General features: G+C 38.4%; 1 non-coding gene across 1 annotated transcript; it reads left to right on the forward strand.

Moving 5' to 3' along the window:
• Window positions 1-7773: 7773 nt before the first annotated feature.
• On the forward strand, window positions 7774-7880 carry LOC127088841 (small nucleolar RNA R71). The gene has a single exon (XR_007790655.1). It is a non-coding gene; the product is annotated as a small nucleolar RNA R71 (small nucleolar RNA).
• The last annotated feature ends 10986 nt before the right edge of the window (window positions 7881-18866 follow it).

The following is an 18866-nucleotide window of genomic DNA, read 5'->3' on the forward strand; positions in this document are numbered from 1 at the left end:
AAATTGCCAAGAAGCGCATTCTGTTTTGCGTTAACCGATTAACCCAGGGCGTTAACCGGTTAACACTGTTTGAAAAGTGAAACATTGATATTTAAATGTGGTGTGCGTTTTGGAATGAAATCTATGTGTACAAATTTGATGATTGGCCTATATTGGCGAATAATATATTGTATGAATGTGTATGTATACCATTATTGAATTGTGAATGATTTATGGTTATGGATGTGTATATGTAATCGTAATTGATGTGTTGTGATGAATGTGTATATGTACCAATTTTGAGTCATGGTGATATGTGGGATATTAAGACGGTATATAGATGGTCTTAATTGCATATGTGTTGGTATGTGTGCATTCATTCATAGCATGGTTGACTTCATTGTGGAAGTGGTCAAGCGGTGATCCTTAATTGGAAACAGACGTAGCAGACGTTAATCCTTAATTAGGATTAGGCGTAGTATTTAAGCGGTGATCCTTAATTGGAAACAGACGTAGCAGACGTTAATCCTTAATTGGGATTAGGCGTAGTATTTAATCGGTGATCCTTCATTGGAAACAAACGTAGCAGACGTTAATCCTTAATTGGGATTAGGCGTAGTATTAAGCGGTGATCCTTTATTGGAAACAGACGTAGGGCTTTGGTCTTGTCCGGATCGGAAGCGTGGCTTGGATTCTAGATATTGAATCGGAAAGCGGTGAAACTTTGAGTTCACATTGAGGTACCACATGCATAGAGTCACATTGTCTTGCATTGAGTCGTCTATAGTTGTGTGATCATTGAATGCATGTATTGATGTGGATGCGATGTACGTTGAAATATGTGAGACGATTGTTGGGTAATATTATTGACGTGATTATACCAAGTGTGATGAATGCTTAAATTGTGTTTTAATTCATTGTGCCTATTTATGCTATTTCATAATGATTTGAATTCTCACCCTTTCTGTTTGAATGTTACCTTTTCATGGGTATCGTGCAGATACTACAGAGTAGTATTGCTGGAGTAGGTGGACGGTAGCTCGCTCAAGAATAGCTGGAGAGTTTCCGTATTTAGTTTGAAATTAGGTAATGAGTCAATGCTCTAGTCATGTAACACTGGGTAGATTAGTGGTATTGAACTCATATTTTATTTTGGTGTGCTTTACGTCATTAGTTGTTTTATTTTATTTGAAGTGATTATTGAGAGATGATCATGGTATGGGACATGGATCATATTATGAAATACATGAGTATTCTTTATTTTCCGCTGCGAACGCATATTGCTTGAATATTCATGATGAGTGAAATATGTTATTTTGAATGACCAGGTGTATTGTTGGTTTTTGAAAGTTTAAGTTTCGAAAACGTCGATGTGACGCCCTTTTCTTTATATGCGTGCTTATTTACTCTGATTATATGCCAAATAATTTGGGGTAGAAAAAGGGGTGTTACATTAGTGGTATCAGAGCATGGTCGACCAGTTGGTCAATAGTCACTAATGTGTTACATTAGTAGCAGGTCGGTCCGTCCGGCCAGGTTGTTTAGTTATGTTTGTTCCCTAGTATGTGACATGTGTGTGAGAACACTGTCGGTGCTTGTTTTATTTTTCATTGGCAGGTTGGGAACTCGAGGATAAGATGAGGGAATCGTATCCGGAGTTGTTCGTTTGAGGCATTTTCGAGGACGAAAATCTTTTAAGTGGGGGAGAGTTGTAACAGCCCAATTTTTAGGAATTAATTATTATATTATTTTATTACATTATATTTCATTATTTGGAGTGTTAAGTAATTAAGCGGTTGTGAGGTAGTATAATAATGGATTAATTAACTTAATTAGTGTGGGATTAATTATTTAGTTGATATGAGAAATAATTAAATAATTGAATTAATTAATTAACTTGATTGCATAGTGAGTGGTTAATTATTTAAATTTAAATAGAGGTATTTAAATATTAGGTATTGTTGGGCCTAGTGATTAAATTAGATAATTTAAGCCCAACTAGAATACTATTATAAATAGTAAGAGTGAAGGAAGTGAGAATTAGAATTCACTTGAGCACTGAAGGCAATAGAGAAAGAGGAGAGGAAAAGCGAGAGGAGTCAAGGTTTCCATCAAATTGACAAGGTAAGGGGGAAATCCTTATTATTATGGGTTAGTATGATTGGGTCAATGGGTAGCAACATGTTTTAGGTTCAAATTTTTAATTGGCATGGTTTAGAATTATTAGGTCTTGATAAATACTCTGGAATTGTGATGATTAAATTATGCTAAAACTATGAATGAATATATAATTGGATGAGTCATAATTTTCTGAACGTGTAGCTTTTTACGGAATCGAAATCGGAGGTCCGGAAGCCTCCAACAATGAAAAATACGGGGAAATCTGCATTCTGTTTCGTGTTAGCGCAGGAACAACTTTCTGTCTTGCGTTAACCGGTTAACCCAGGGCGTTAACCTGTTAACACTGTTACGATATTGAAAAAAATAAATTTTGTCTTGCGTTAACCGGTTAACACTAGGATAAATTGCCAAGAAGCGCATTCTGTTTTGCGTTAACCGATTAACCCAGGGCGTTAACCGGTTAACACTGTTTGAAAAGTGAAAAATTGATATTTAAATGTGGTGCGCGTTTTGGAATGAAATCTATGTGTACATATTTGATGATTGACCTATATTGGCGAATAATATATTGTATGAATGTGTATGTATACCATTATTGAATTGTGAATGATTTATGGTTATGGATGTGTATATGTAATCGTAATTGATGTGTTGTGATGAATGTGTATATGTACCAATTGTGAGTCATGGTGATATGTGGGATGTTAAGACGGTATATTGATGGTCCTAATTGCATATGTGTTGGTATGTGTTCATTCATTCATAGCATGGTTGACTTCATTGTGGAAGTGGTCAAGCGGTGATCCTTAATTGGAAACAGACGTAGCAGACGTTAATCCTTAATTGGGATTAGGCGTAGTATTTAAGCGGTGATCCTTAATTGGAAACAGACGTAGCAGACGTTAATCCTTAATTGGGATTAGGCGTAGTATTTAAGCGGTGATCCTTCATTGGAAACAGACGTAGCAGACGTTAATCCTTAATTGGGATTAGGCGTAGTATTAAGCGGTGATCCTTTATTGGAAACAGACGTAGGGCTTTGGTCTTGTCCGGATCGGAAGCGTGGCTTGGATTCTAGATATTGAATCGGAAAGCGGTGAAACTTTGAGTTCACATTGAGGTACCACATGCATAGAGTCACATTGTCTTGCATTGAGTCGTCTATAGTTGTGTGATCATTGAATGCATGTATTGATGTGGATGCGATGTACGTTGAAATATGTGAGACGATTGTTGGTTAATATTATTGACGTGATTATACCAAGTGTGATGAATGCTTAAATTGTGTTTTAATTCATTGTGCCTTATTATGCTATTTCAAAATGATTTGAATTCTCACCCTTTCTGTTTGAATGTTACCTTTTCATGGGTATCGTGCAGATACTACAGAGTAGTATTGCTGGAGTAGGTGGACGGTAGCTCGCTCAAGAATAGCTGGAGAGTTTCCGTATTTAGTTTGAAATTAGGTAATGAGTCAATGCTCTGGTCATGTAACACTGGGTAGATTAGTGGTATTGAACTCATTTTATTTTGGTGTGCTTTACGTCATTAATTGTTTTATTTTATTTGAAGTGATTATTGAGAGATGATCATGGTATGGGACATGGATCATATTATGAAATACATGAGTATTCTTTATTTTCCGCTGCGAACGCATATTGCTTGAATATTCATGATGAGTGAAATGTGTTATTTTGAATGACCAGGTGTATTGTTGGTTTTTGAAAGTTTAAGTTTCGAAAACGTCGATGTGACGCCCTTTTCTTTATATGCGTGCTTATTTACTCTGATTATATGCTAAATAATTTGGGGTAGAAAAAGGGGTGTTACATTAGTGGTATCAGAGCATGGTCGACCAGTTGGTCAATAGTCACTAATGTGTTACATTAGTAGCAGGTCGGTCCGTCCGGCCAGGTTGTTTAGTTATGTTTGTTCCCTAGTATGTGACATGTGTGTGAGAACACTGTCGGTGCTTGTTTTATTTTTCATTGGCAGGTTGGGAACTCGAGGATAAGATGAGGGAATCGTTTCCGGAGTTGTTCGTTTGAGGAATTTTCGAGGACGAAAATCTTTTAAGTGGGGGAGAGTTGTAACAGCCCAATTTTTAGGAATTAATTATTATATTATTTTATTACATTATATTTAATTATTTGGAGTGTTAAGTAATTAAGCGGTTGTGAGGTAGTATAATAATGGATTAATTAACTTAATTAGTGTGGGAATTAATTATTTAGTTGATATGAGAAATAATTAAATAATTGAATTAATTAATTAACTTTATTGCATAGTGAGTGGTTAATTATTTAAATTTAAATAGAGGTATTTAAATATTAGGTATTGTTGGGCCTAGTGATTAAATTAGATAATTTAAGCCCAACTAGAATACTATTATAAATAGTAAGAGTGAAGGAAGTGAGAATTAGAATTCACTTGAGCACTGAAGGCAATAGAGAAAGAGGAGAGGAAAAGCGAGAGGAGTCAAGGTTTCCATCAAATTGACAAGGTAAGGGCGGAAATCCTTATTATTATGGGTTAGTATGATTGGGTCAATGGGTAGGAACATGTTTTAGGTTGAAATCCTTAATTGGCATGGTTTGGAATTATTAGGTCTAGATAAACACTCTTGAATTGTGATGATTAAATTATGCTAAAACTGTGAATGAATATATAATTGGATGAGTCATAATTTTCTGAACGTGTAGCTTTTTACAGAATCGAAATCGGAGGTCCGGAAGTCCTCCAACGATGAAAAATACGGGGAAATCTGCATTTTGTTTCGTGTTAGCGCAGGAACAGCTTTCTGTCTTGCGTTAACCGGTTAACCCAGGGCGTTAACCGGTTAACACTGTTACGATATTGAAAAAAATGAATTCTGTCTTGCGTTAACCGGTTAACACTGGGATAAATTGCCAAGAAGCGCATTCTGTTTTGCGTTAACCGATTAACCCAGGGCGTTAACCGGTTAACACTGTTTGAAAAGTGAAAAATTGATATTTAAATGTGGTGTGCGTTTTGGAATGAAATCTATGTGTACATATTTGATGATTGGCCTATATTGGCGAATAATATATTGTATGAATGTGTATGTATACCATTATTGAATTGTGAATGATTTATGGTTATGGATGTGTATATGTAATCGTAATTGATGTGTTGTGATGAATGTGTATATGTACCAATTGTGAGTCATGGTGATATGTGGGATGTTAAGACGGTATATAGATGGTCCTAATTGCATATGTGTTGGTATGTGTTCATTCATTCATAGCATGGTTGACTTCATTGTGGAAGTGGTCAAGCGGTGATCCTTAATTGGAAACAGACGTAGTAGACGTTAATCCTTAATTGGGATTAGGCGTAGTATTTAAGCGGTGATCCTTAATTGGAAACAGACGTAGCAGACGTTAATCCTTAATTGGGATTAGGCGTAGTATTTAAGCAGTGATCCTTCATTGGAAACAGACGTAGCAGACGTTAATCCTTAATTGGGATTAGGCGTAGTATTAAGCGGTGATCCTTTATTGGAAACAGACGTAGGGCTTTGGTCTTGTCCGGATCGGAAGCGTGGCTTGGATTCTAGATATTGAATCGGAAAGCGGTGAAACTTTGAGTTTACATTGAGGTACCACATGCATAGAATCACATTGTCTTGCATTGAGTCGTCTATAGTTGTGTGATCATTGAATGCATGTATTGATGTGGATGCGATGTACGTTGAAATATGTGAGACGATTGTTGGTTAATATTACTGATTTGATTATACCAAGTGTGATGAATGCTTAAATTGTGTTTTAATTCATTGTGCCTTATTATGCTATTTCATAATGATTTGAATTCTCACCCTTTCTGTTTGAATGTTACCTTTTCATGGGTATCGTGCAGATACTACAGAGTAGTATTGCTGGAGTAGGTGGACGGTAGCTCGCTCAAGAATAGCTGGAGAGTTTCCGTATTTAGTTTGAAATTAGGTTATGAGTCAATGCTCTGATCATGTAACACTGGGTAGATTAGTGGTATTGAACTCATATTTTATTTTGGTGTGCTTTACGTCATTAATTGTTTTATTTTATTTGAAGTGATTATTGAGAGATGATCATGGTATGGGACATGGATCATATTATGAAATACATGAGTATTCTTTATTTTCCGCTGCGAACGCATATTGCTTGAATATTCATGATGAGTGAAATGTGTTATTTTGAATGACCAGGTGTATTGTTGGTTTTTGAAAGTTTAAGTTTCGAAAACGTCGATGTGACGCCCTTTTCTTTATATGCGTGCTTATTTACTCTGATTATATGCTAAATAATTTGGGGTAGAAAAAGGGGTGTTACAGACAAGGGCATAACACTGATACCGGCTCCTAAATCGCATAACACTTTATCTATGACAAATTTTCCTATATGACAGGGTATAGAAAAGCTACCAGAATCTTTAAGTTTAGGAGGCATATTCTGGATTATTGCGCTACACTCAGCAGTGAGTGTAACGGTTTCGCTATCTTCAAGTTTCCTTTTATTAGATAAAATTTCTTTTAAGAACTTAGCATATGAGGGCATTTGTGTGATAGCTTCTGTAAAAGGAATTGTGACGTTTAATTATTTCAGTAGGTCAATAAATTTTTTAAATTGGCCCGCGTCTTTGGTTTTAATTAGCCTTTGAGGGTAAGGGATAGGTGGTTTGTAAGGCGGTGGAGGTACATAAGGTTCTTTTTTTTCTAAGGTTTCTTTATTACACTCTTCCTTTTCCTTAGGTTTACCTTCTTCCTCGGTTGACTTTTTAGAGTTTTGGTTCTCAATCCTTGGGTCAGATGGTCCTTCTACCTCTGTTCCACTTCATAATATAATTGCATGAGCGTGGCCTTTCGGATTAGGTTGGGGCTGTCCAGGGAATGTACCAGTTGGGGCAGCAGTAGGCGCTTGTTGTTGAGCTACTTTCGAGATTTGTGTTTCCAGCATTTTGTTATGGGTACCCAGAGCATCTACTTTACTTGCTAGTTGTTTAATCTGTTCGTTAGTGTGTACATTCTGGTTTAAGAACTCTTTATTGGTTTGCTGTTGAGAAGCTATGAAGTTCTCCATCATGATTTCCAAATTGGATTTCCTAGGAACGTTATTGTTAGGTGTAGATGGGGTCAGCTTTTGATATCCAGGAGGTATAGCTGGAGCTTGACTGGGAGCTTGACCTGGTGCGTATAAAGCGTTGTTACTTTTATATGAAAAATTGGGATGGTTCTTCCAGTTTGAGTTATAGGTGTGCGAGTAAGGATTTCCTTGAGCATAGTTCACCTGCTCTGTTTGAATTCCTGTTAGGAGTTGACAATCTGTAGGCGTGTGACCTTGAATTCCACAAACTTCGCAATTTTGAGTTACGGCCACCACGGTGGCTGGAGGTGATACATTTAAACTTTCAATTTTCTGGGCAAGAGCATCCACTTTTGCATTAACATGATCGAGGCTACTTATCTCGTACATGCCACCTTTCGTTTGAGGTTTTTCTACCATTGTTCGGTCGCTTCCCCACTGATAATGATTTTGGGCCATGCTCTCGATAAGTTGATAAGCGTCGGCATAAGGTTTATCCATAAGCGCACCACCGACGGCGGCGTCTATTGTTAACCTTGTGTTGTACAAGAGACCATTATAGAAGGTGTGAATTACTAACCAGTCTTCTAAACCATGGTGTGGACAAAGTCTCATCATGTCCTTGTATCTTTCCCATGCTTCGAAAAGAGACTCGTTATCTTTCTGCTTAAATCCATTTATTTGGGCTCTTAACATAGCTGTTTTGCTTGGAGGAAAATATCGGGCAAGAAAGACTTTCTTCAACTCATTCCATGTGGTGACTGAGTTGGAAGGAAGAGACTGAAGCCATCTTCTAGCTTTATCTCTTAACGAGAAAGGAAAGAGACAAAGTCGAATTGCCTCTGAAGTGACACCATTAGCTTTAACAGTATCAGCGTATTGGACAATGTTGCGGTGGAAATAGGTTATCAAACTATTAATTAGCTTGAATCACAATTCTTAATTCACAACCGCTCTTTGATTTATCCGAAGGAAAAGGTCAAAAGAGGAAAAACCTATTCTTGCATCGTAAGCACAATGCGGGGAGATACCTAGGTAAGGGGTTGGTTAAGCTTAGGGAAGATACTAGCACCCTAAACTTCTGTAGTACTCTAAAGGAACCTTTTGTTTATTGTATGTCTTTTTATTTTTATTATCTGTTTGGAATATGTACTGAGCTAAAGGGTAGAGTGACCTAAAAGAGACCTAAGGGTTAGTCCTAAGTTTACTCGGCAAGACGTCGCATCTTGTGCCTACATATCCTGATGGGGATGGAATCAGAGTAATTGTAGTTCCCCTCGTAAAGGAGGTTAGAAACGTCTTGACTGTGGTCAAGGTTTCAATGGGGAATAAACGTATCTTAAGGACACGCTTACGGGGAGTGCGGAGACTCCAATCTCTACGTTGAATTTGTTAATTAAAATTAGGGTTGAAATTATTATGGATTCCACGGCGGGAAGCCCTACAACAGAGTACGACGACTCTTTGACCTAAAGCTAGGGTAAAGGGCATTTGGGTCCGCGGCGGGACGCCTAAGCTGATTAGGGTTTTGAAACATTCAAAGGGTAAGGCTATTGACTCGGCGGTCAAACGGCTAGACCTAATTCCTTCAGAAGGGAAAATAACGGTAAAACATGCAAACATGGCAAAATATTATATGGCAGAAATAAAGTGCTGAAAGTAAAGAAAGCTGTCGCGACGATCATTCGCGTAAATTACAAATCCCAAAAAAATGCAAAATAAAATAAACCGCGACCATGGCCTCGCGTGAATTACATCCATGGAACAAAATTAACTGAATAAATGTTAATCGGAATTTAAGCATGATCTGAGGAGAAACACAGAGAACATTAGTGAAAAGTTAGACAGAAATCAACGGCAAAAATGAAACTGCTAAATTGAAAGAGAAAAATACAATTTTTGAATTTTGTTATGGTTTTATTATTATTTTAAGGAAAAACCCATGTCATATTTTTAATTATTTTACAAAAAAAAAAAAAAGAAGATCTATTTTAATTTTAATTTTTGCATTTTAACGATAAGAAAGAAAATTAATTTTTATTTGGAAAAAGAGCTAATTCTTAATTTAAAACAAGGATTTCTAACAAGTGGACCTTTTATCCTCACCATTAATCTAACTTTAACCAACGACTCATATTGCTAATGAAACATTTTTTAAAAGCTAGTAAATTAATAATAATAACTACAGGTTATTGTTAAAACATGTTAATGGTATAAGGATATTTTTTACTATAAATTACTAAAACAAATTAGTTACAATAAACCTATATAAAAATCTACGAACTACTTGAGGAATCCCAGTTATTAAACCCCTACTAATTTTCCAATATTAATATTTTAAACAAATAGCGTTTATTATAATAAAACAATGAGTAAAACAAAAGTAAAGTGGAAGATAGTGAAAGACAGTAAAACAAAAACAGATTAAAAGGCTAGGTTGTCTTGGTTAGGGTTTGACAATCCTTTTTCCTCTTCTTCACTTCCTGCATGTGTGCATCGCAGCCATGGACGCTTTTCCGAAAGCTTCTTTCCCCTTCTTTTCCATTGATGCATGCTCTTATTTCTTCTTCAATTCACTATACCTAAACACGAAACATAAAGAAATCATCCGGAAATTAGTAATGACCGAAAATCTATACCTGTTGATGGTGAAGAGCGGCCGGTGATGAGAACTTTCTGAGGCCTCTGGCTACGGCTTCGACGGTGACGGTTCGATGGCTTTCCTTTGCTGGGTTTTGCGCCGTTTCCGTTCGGATCCTCTTCTCTTTCGTGTGGTGATGATAATGAACTCAGAAGAGTTTCTAAGCCTTCACTCCTACTTGCACCGTCGGATCGTTATTCTCAAGGTTTGCTTCTTTTTCTTTCTCCGTTTGGGATCCGAGGTGATGATGAAGGAGCGGAGGCTCCTCTGAACCTCTGTTGTTGTTGAGCCGCTGCGGCGAGTTCTTCTCTTTGATCCCCCCTTTTTTGAAGGTTCATGTGAAACTCTTATACTTTCGTTTGATGGGCCTGGACGATTTTGCGATGCCGTTGCGAACTTAACGCCTCTTTTCAGGAGATATTGGTGCTGAGTTTGACAGGATCTTGTGTGGTTTTCTAAAGTTTTTTTAGATTTGCTTGCGTTGGTTTGAACTGTTGCTGGAATGTTGTTGCTTTTTCTTCGAAAAAATACTATTGCTTGGATTGTTGAACGGATCCAGTGGATTTGAAAACTTGTTAATTAAACCGGTTCGATGGACTGGCTTTCTGAACTGTTTTTCTGAACCGGTTTCTGAATTGGTTTTGTTTGAACTATTTCAGCTTGTTGGACTTTTTGTTGGAATTGTGTTTTTTCCTAGGACGATTGGAGTTAAGGTCCCATTTGGGGCAAACCGTCCTCCTGAGAAAAATCACTTCTCAAACCGGCTTTTCAAATCAGCTCTTTTCTGTATAATCTCTTTTTGGCCAAGCAATCTCAAAATGCAATTTTCCTCTTCATCTTTCGGTGCCTTTCGATAAGAACAAACATCTGCCCTGTTCTGGCCGAGGTCGCGAACCAGACACCCGATGATGATATCTTTGAGGGTGTCAAATTAACCGATTCAAATTACTTGTTTTGCTCATTTTGCAGGTTTGAAGAGATGTCGGAAAAGTCAGAGAATCGGAGTGAATAGAAATCGGTCAGTTTAGTAACTTAGGAATTTTATGATTCTTTTTGTAGAAAATGTACTTTATTATTTTTGTAATTTTATGTATTATTATTTTTGTGTAAAGAATTAATAAAAATTCCTTATTTTGTGGAAAATTATTATTATGATTATGCAAAACAGAATGAAAACCACTGCATATGCTGTTTGTTTAAAATTGGAAATAGAATTAAAATAAAACTATGAAATAAAGTTATATTTTTTTTTAAAATGCAGTTATCTAAAATGAAATGAAAACTTAAAACGGGATTATTTATTTTAAAATGAAATAAGTTTAAAATGAGATGATCTATTTTTTAAAAATGAAATGAAATATAAAATAGAATTAAATAAAATTAATTTAAAATAAAATGACGGTACAATGCAATATGGTTATCCGACTAGCTTCGCTTCCGACACCATTTCCGATTAAAATCTCCCAACCAGATCAAACAAACCAAAGTTCCTGATTACAGCTCAAAATTCAAACTTGACGGCCGGTGTTATACGGTGAACTGACTTTGTGTGTTTTTGCTTTGGGAAGCAAATGTCGCGGATAGCAAGAGTCGCCACCGACTTTTCTTTTATCCAATAAGGAAAGGTGGAAAAGAACAGGAAAGACCTTGATTAGATTTTGGGTTCGGGAGGTACATTATACAAAGGGAAGGTGTTAGCACCCTTTGTATCCATGGTTATCCATGGGCTCTTAATTGCTGGATCACTTATATTTTTCTTGTCTGAAAAAGTGTTTGTGAACTGCTTAGAAAATGTTTTGAAAAGAGAGTTTAGCTTTGTAATGATTCTTGTCTGAATGTATACAAAGTATTTATCTCATTTAATTTTGAAAGTTGTTTAGAAACATATAACTTGGAAATGATTCTAGTATGAATGTATACCAAGTGGTGTTTTTCTAGTAGATGTTTTGCAAAGTGTGATGTATGAAAAATGTTTTAGGTTGTGGGTCAGCAATTAAGAGTTATACCTACCCAAGGTCTTTATGGGTATTTCCTATCCTTATGAGGGTAAAACTGTCCTTACTATTGAGAAGTAAGTAGTTTTATCCTTTGGATGTAAAAGGGACATCGTAGGGTCATCGATTGGTCATTGAAGGCAACATTTGTAAGGATACTTTAGCATTCGAAGGGACAATCATCATTTAACCGTAGGCTACAACGACGGGTCATCGAGGGATAAAATCATATATTCGTAGGCAACATCCGAGGGACGATGATTTATTTTATAGGGACATGATGATTTAATCGAAGGGTCTTTGCTAAATGTATCCCCACATTCGCGGGACATGACCATAATACCGTAATACCGTAAGGCAACAAAGAGAGGTCCAAGATCACATATTCAAAGGCAATATTTTATAATCAATTAGGTAATTAGGATGAATCTCCACATTAAAATCAATTAAGTAATTAGGATGAATCTCCACAAGGGTATCCCACAAATAAAGTGGAATACCTAGCCCGCTACCTTTTCCGGGAATATGGGAACCCTTACAAAATTCAGCAAACAAGTCAGAATACCAAATCAGGGTGCAATCGAGAATTGCACCAAACAAAAGGAATCACAACAGTAATGATGTCAGGTAAACAATTCATGGTGATAATAAAACATGTCAGATGAGCAAAGATCGGAACAGAAAAGTCAGCGACTGTCATGTTCGCTGCTGCCTCGCCTAGCGAAGGCCTAGCGAACTCTCGCTACATGTTCGCTTAGCGACGTGCTAGCGAACGGCTACGGGTTTTGAATTTTAGAGCAGTACGATTTCAGCAAGCTCCAAACCCTATGGCATTCACTACAGCAATTACATGGTTAAACATTCAGGATCTCTATGCATACTTAAATTCACACGCAAAACCTCAAATATACTTATGAATTTAATTATAATATCACATGAAAATTGGGAGCATAAAGCGGTAATAGTAATGCAAACCTGTTTGCAATTGAATTGCAACCTTGAATTGGCAAGTCACTCTTAGGGTTGGCGCCGGATTGAGTTGGGCGGAGGTAACCTTTGTGCAGATGAGTTTTCCTTCAGGGTTTCCTTTAGGGTTGCTCTGAATTCTCTGGGTTAGCCTCCAGGGTTTGCTGTCTGTGGGTGTTTGCCTTTCTCCCTCCTCCTTTTCTCCTTTTCTCTGACTGAAGTCCTGGTACTTATAATGCTTTTTGTGACCTATTGGGCTCAGAATGAAGCCCAAAATTTCTGGTATTCGCACGCTTCGCTAGGCGAGTGGTGCAGCGAAGGGTTCGCTAGGCGAAGGATTTGCTCGCCTAGCGAGCAAGCCAGTTTAGGCCCTTTTCTGGATTTGGCCACCTGTATGCTGGGTCTTTGTTCCCCTAAGATCAATGTCTTAAAAATAAGTTGGAGTGCCTTGAAAAATGCCTTGAAATATTAACGGGCAAATTTTGGGGTATGACAGCTGCCCCTGTTCAATATTCTTGAACCGAGAGAGTCTGAATGGTATGCACGCCATTCGTGGTCTGGAGGTGGAAGATTATTGAACACTTAGAATGCCCCAAAAATTTGCACTTGTCAATTAGTCTTGACGGAGATGGGCTTAAAGATGCCATCCAGAGTGTGTCGTACATCAGGCCAATTTGAGGACATGGGTGCCACACCGGGTTGTACGCTAGACCGTATAGTGAGTCATTCGTTAGGCGGTATTAGGGTGAGCTGAACCTGATGAGATAAGGATCCGAATGAGTCATACCCCGCTGGGGATAAAGGATCAGAATGGATCATACGCTAGATCGTATCTGAATAGCAGAATGAGTTGTCCATTAGGCGGGTGACTTCATTGAGGATGAAAGATCAGAATGGATCGTACGCTAGATCGTACCTGAGTTGCAGAATGAGCCGTCCATCAGTCTGTATCTGAGGATGAAAGGGTAGTCGTACGCTAGACCACGTTTCAGAATGTACCGTACGCTAGGTAGTATCGGAGGAATAAAGATCAGAAGGGATCATACGCTAGATCGTATCTGATGGGATGAACATCCAAATGGGTCGTACGCTAGACCGTATTGGAACAGTTGGAGGAACCATACGTTAGGCTGAATCAGAATGAACCGTACGTTAGGCTGTATCTGACAATATTTGTGTATGTTGTATTTGCAATAAATGTCTGGGATGGGCTTAAAGATGCCATCATTAGGAGGATATCAGAGTGCTTGTCGGAATAGATGTTCATGTGGATTATATCTGAAAGATGTAAATGTAATCGATAAAGATGTCCGTCTGAATGGATCTTTATTTTGACCGTATCCGGAGGATAATTAACCTGCAAACTAAAGTTAGCTTCATGCCATGTCATGATGCATGAGATGTTTTATGTTTCTGAAAATAAATGCGAACAACGTATGCATGCGCATGCTGTGAAATGATGTAATGAATGAATTATGCGTCTGAAAAGTTCTTCCAGGGGAAAATAAATCCCAATATTCTGGTTGGAGATACTTGTATCGATGACCCTTTCTTAGATGGGGATGTCTGATGATAGAAATATTCAACAGAGCCTGGCTGGGGATGGGAGAGATGACCAGTCTGTCTAGTGATGCCAACCTCTTTTCTGGGAAATAACTGGTTTTTGCTGGGGAAAGGATTTGCAACCGGACTTGTTGGAAAGCATGGTTAGACCTTATCCTCGACCCTAAAGTCTTTTAGTAACTGTTATTGCTATTTTATGCACGTATTTTCGGTAAACATCAGTCATATTCAAATGCATATATCAATTCAAACTAAATCAATGGACGTTTATGCAAACAAAACAGAGGAAGTAAAACAACAGTATTTTTTGGAAATAAAATTGTATTGATTTTGAAAGAGGGCCTATAAACAGGCGATTTGTGTACAAGGAGACAGAAATCCTAGTAAGAGGAAATTGTCAAGAAAACAAAGAGAAAGCTATGCAGAAAAAGTCCTATTGATTTTAATTCCACTACTGTCATTATGTCTTTAAGCCTCTCATCTCCTGCTGTCGGATGAAAGTGATTGGCTTGTTCAGTCCCTTTGACTTGGGTGAAGCTGACCGAGAACGGGACATAGTCATACGCTTTAATCCCTAATTTTTGCCTGGACCGCCTTTTCAGGTTTTCAGTCCACCAGGATACCCTTTTTTGCCCAAGCCGCCTTTTCATGTTTTCGACTTGCCGGGTGTACATTTTTATATCTTTATCCCTAATTTTTGCCCGAACCCTTTTGGTTCGCCGGGATGCCCTTACTTTTGCCTAGATACGTCGACCTAGCGGGTCTCTTTTATGCGTAGCATTTTTTAACTATGTCTGCGTTCACGGGATGTGGGAAATCTTCGCCATCCATTGTAGCAAGTATCATGGCTCCACCAGAGAATACCTTCTTAACTACAAATGGCCCTTCGTATGTGGGAGTCCATTTGCCTCTGGGATCACCTTGTGGCAGAATGATACGCTTTATTACCAAGTCTCCAGTTTGATACACCCGTCTCTTGACCTTTTTGTTAAATGCGTGGGTCATGCGCTTCTGATATATCTGCCCATGACAAACAGCCGCAAGTCTCTTTTCATCAATCAAATTTATCTGATCGAGTCAAGTCTGAATCCATTCATCTTCATCTAATCCCGCCTCTTTCATGATTCTTAGAGAGGGAATCTGAACTTCCACTGGTAAAACGGCTTCCATTCCGTAGACTAAAGAGAACAGAGTTGCCCCTGTCGAAGTGCGCACTGAAGTGCGATAACCATGGAGAGCAAAGGGTAACATCTCATGCCAGTCTTTGTACGTTACTGTCATCTTTTGTATGATCTTCTTGATATTCTTATTAGCAGCCTCCACGGCGCCGTTCATCTTTGGCCGGTACGGAGAAGAGTTATGGTGTTTTATTTTGAACTGCGTGCAGAGTTCCGTAATCATCTTGTTGTTCAAATTGGTGCATTGTCCGTGATAAATCTTTCAGGGATGCCATATCGACAAATAAGACTACTCTTGATGAACCGTGCCACCACATTCTTGGTGACAGAAGCAAATGAGGCTGCCTCTACCCACTTCGTAAAGTAATCAATAGCAATAAGAATGAAACGATGTCCATTAGAAGCAGTAGGTTTAATCTCCCCAATCATATCAATGCCCCACATTGCAAAGGGCCAAGGGGCTGTCAACACGTTTAATGGAGCAGGAGGCACATGTACTTTATCCGCATTGATCTGGCACTTGTGACAGGTTCTGGAGTGATGGTGGCAATCAGCTTCCATGGTAGACCAATAATACCCTAATCTCAGAATCTTCTTGGCCATCGTATGTCCACTAGAATGAGCCCCAAAAATACCGTCATGCATGTCTTCCATAATCTTTTCTGCTTCCTTTTTATCCACACAGCGCAGCAAAGTCGAATCATGATTACGTTTGTATAACACTCCATTACTCAAAAAGAATTTAGCGGAGAACTTCCTCAGAAATTTTCTGTCATTGATGGATGCCTCTTCAGGGTATTCCTGAGCTTCTAAATATCTTTTTACTCCGTGGAACCAAGGTTTCTCTTCTACTTCATCATCGTTAAGTTCATAACAATATGCTGGTTCGTCTAATCGTTCAATGGTGATCATGGGAGCTTCATTGTCCCATCTGACTCTGAACATAGATGACATGGTAGCCAATGCGTCTGCCAACTGATTCTCCTCTCGTGGAATATTTTCGAATGTGATCTCTTCAAAATATGGGATTTGTGTCAACACCCGTTCTCGATAAGGGATGAGATTCGGATGCTTAGTGTCCCATTCTCCTTTGATCTGACTGATTACTAAGGCTGAGTCTCCGTACACTCTCAAAAACTTGATTCTTAGGTCTATAGCAGCTCTGAGTCCCAAAATACATGCTTCATACTCAGCCATATTATTGGTACAATCAAAATATAGTCTAGCAGTGAAAGGCGTATGGCAACCCCTGGGAGAAATAATTACAACACCAACCCCATTACCCAATGCATTAGAAGATCCGTCAAAAACAATAGTCCACCGGGATCCCAGTTCGGGTCCTTCATCCGGTCCAGGTACTTCATAATCAGTGACAAACATGACGTCCTCATCTGGGAACTCAAAATTCATAGATTGGTAATCATCCACCGCTTGATGAGCCAAATGATCAGCTAGCACGCTTCCTTTGATTGCTTTCTGGGTAGTATACTGGATATCATGCTTTGTTAAAATCATCTGCCATCTTGCTATTCTTCCGGAGAGGGCAGGTTTCTCAAATATATATTTGATAGGATCCATCTTGGAAATCAATAAAGTGGTGTGATTCAACATATACTGTCTTAGTCGGCGAGCAACCCAGGCCAAAGCACAACAAGTTTTCTCAAGCAGTGAGTATCTTGTTTCACAGTCGGTAAACTTTTTGCTAAGGTAGTATATGGCATGCTCTTTTCGACCAGACTCGTCATGTTGCCCCAACACGCACCCCATTGAATTTTCTAACACGGTCAAATACATGATTAGAGGTCTTCCTTCAACTGGTGGTATCAGAATTGGAGGCTCTTGGAGATACTTCTTGATTTTATCAAAAGCTTCTTGACATTCATCATTCTATATCATCTCTTGATTTTTCCTCAGTAGTTTGAAGATGGGTTTGCAGGTAGCAGTCAAATGGGAGATAAATCGGGCAATGTAATTCAAGCGTCCCAAGAAACCTCTGACTTCTTTATCTGTACAGGGAACTGGCATTTCTTGAATAACTCTCACCTTAGCCGGGTCAACCTCAATTCCTTTACCACTGACAATAAAGCCCAAGAGCTTACCGGATCTTACTCCAAAGGTGCATTTGTTCGGGTTCAATCTCAACTTGTACCTCTTCAATCTCTCAAACAGTTTATATAAATGATCGATATGTTCTTCTTCAGTATGAGATCTGGCTATCATGTCATCCACATATACCTCTATTTCATGATGGATCATATCATGGAACAAAACCACCATAGAACGCTGGTACGTTGCCCCTGCATTCTTTAAACCGAATGGCATTACTTTATAACAGAAAGTGCCCCATTGCGTCACAAACGTAGTTTTCTCCATGTCCTCAGGCGCCATCTTAATCTGGTTATAACCTGAGAATCCATCCATGAACGAGAATACCTTGTGTTGAGCGGTGTTATCTACTAGAACATCAATGTGCGGAAGTGGAAAGTCATCCTTGGGACTCGCTTTATTCAAATCTCTGTAATCTACACACATTCGCACCTTACCATCCTTCTTTGGCACTGGTACCACATTAGCAACCCATTGAGGATAAGAAGTAACAGCCAGAAAACCCGCATCAAATTGTTTCATAACCTCAGCTTTGATTTTCTCAGACATTTCAGGACGCATGCGACGAACCTTTTGCTTAACAGGACGACAATCTTCCTTCATTGGCAGCCGATGCACTACTATATCAGTATCCAGTCCTGGCATGTCTTCATAAGACCAAGCAAAAATCTCTACATAGTCATGTAACATCTGAATCAATCTTCCTTTGACACTGTTTTCCAAGCCTGCTCCTATTTTGACTTCTTTCTTGTCTACTTCGGTACCCAGATTTACAGTTTCAACTGAATCCTCGTGCGGTTGTATAGTCCTTTCTTCTTGCAGTAACAGTCTGGCAAGTTCTCCAGGTACTTCACAATCTTCCTCAATTCCATCCTCGGCTTGGTAGATCGGATTTTCAAAGTCATAATGAACAGTAGTAGAACTATTATCAACAGGATCCAGTGTGGGTATGGATCTGCAATTTGTTACGTGAGTGTGTGTAAGAAAACATAGCTTGTTTGGAAGATGACAGGAAAGATAAAGAGCGCAATATTTGAATGCAAAAAGTCCATTGATTTATTGAATGTGAATATGCTTATGAAAATGACAAAACCCTTAACAAATTAGCTATTGTGCCCCGGGCATAGACACAATGCTTTAAGAAGTTCAATTGTAAAAATTAAAAATTTGCAACACTGAAATAGACAATAACAATTACTCCTGACTAAAGGAAATCGGGATAGTGTCTTCAGCC

Source organism: Lathyrus oleraceus, chromosome 5 (assembly GCF_024323335.1).
Source record: "Lathyrus oleraceus cultivar Zhongwan6 chromosome 5, CAAS_Psat_ZW6_1.0, whole genome shotgun sequence".
Classification (NCBI taxonomy): domain Eukaryota; kingdom Viridiplantae; phylum Streptophyta; class Magnoliopsida; order Fabales; family Fabaceae; genus Lathyrus; species Lathyrus oleraceus.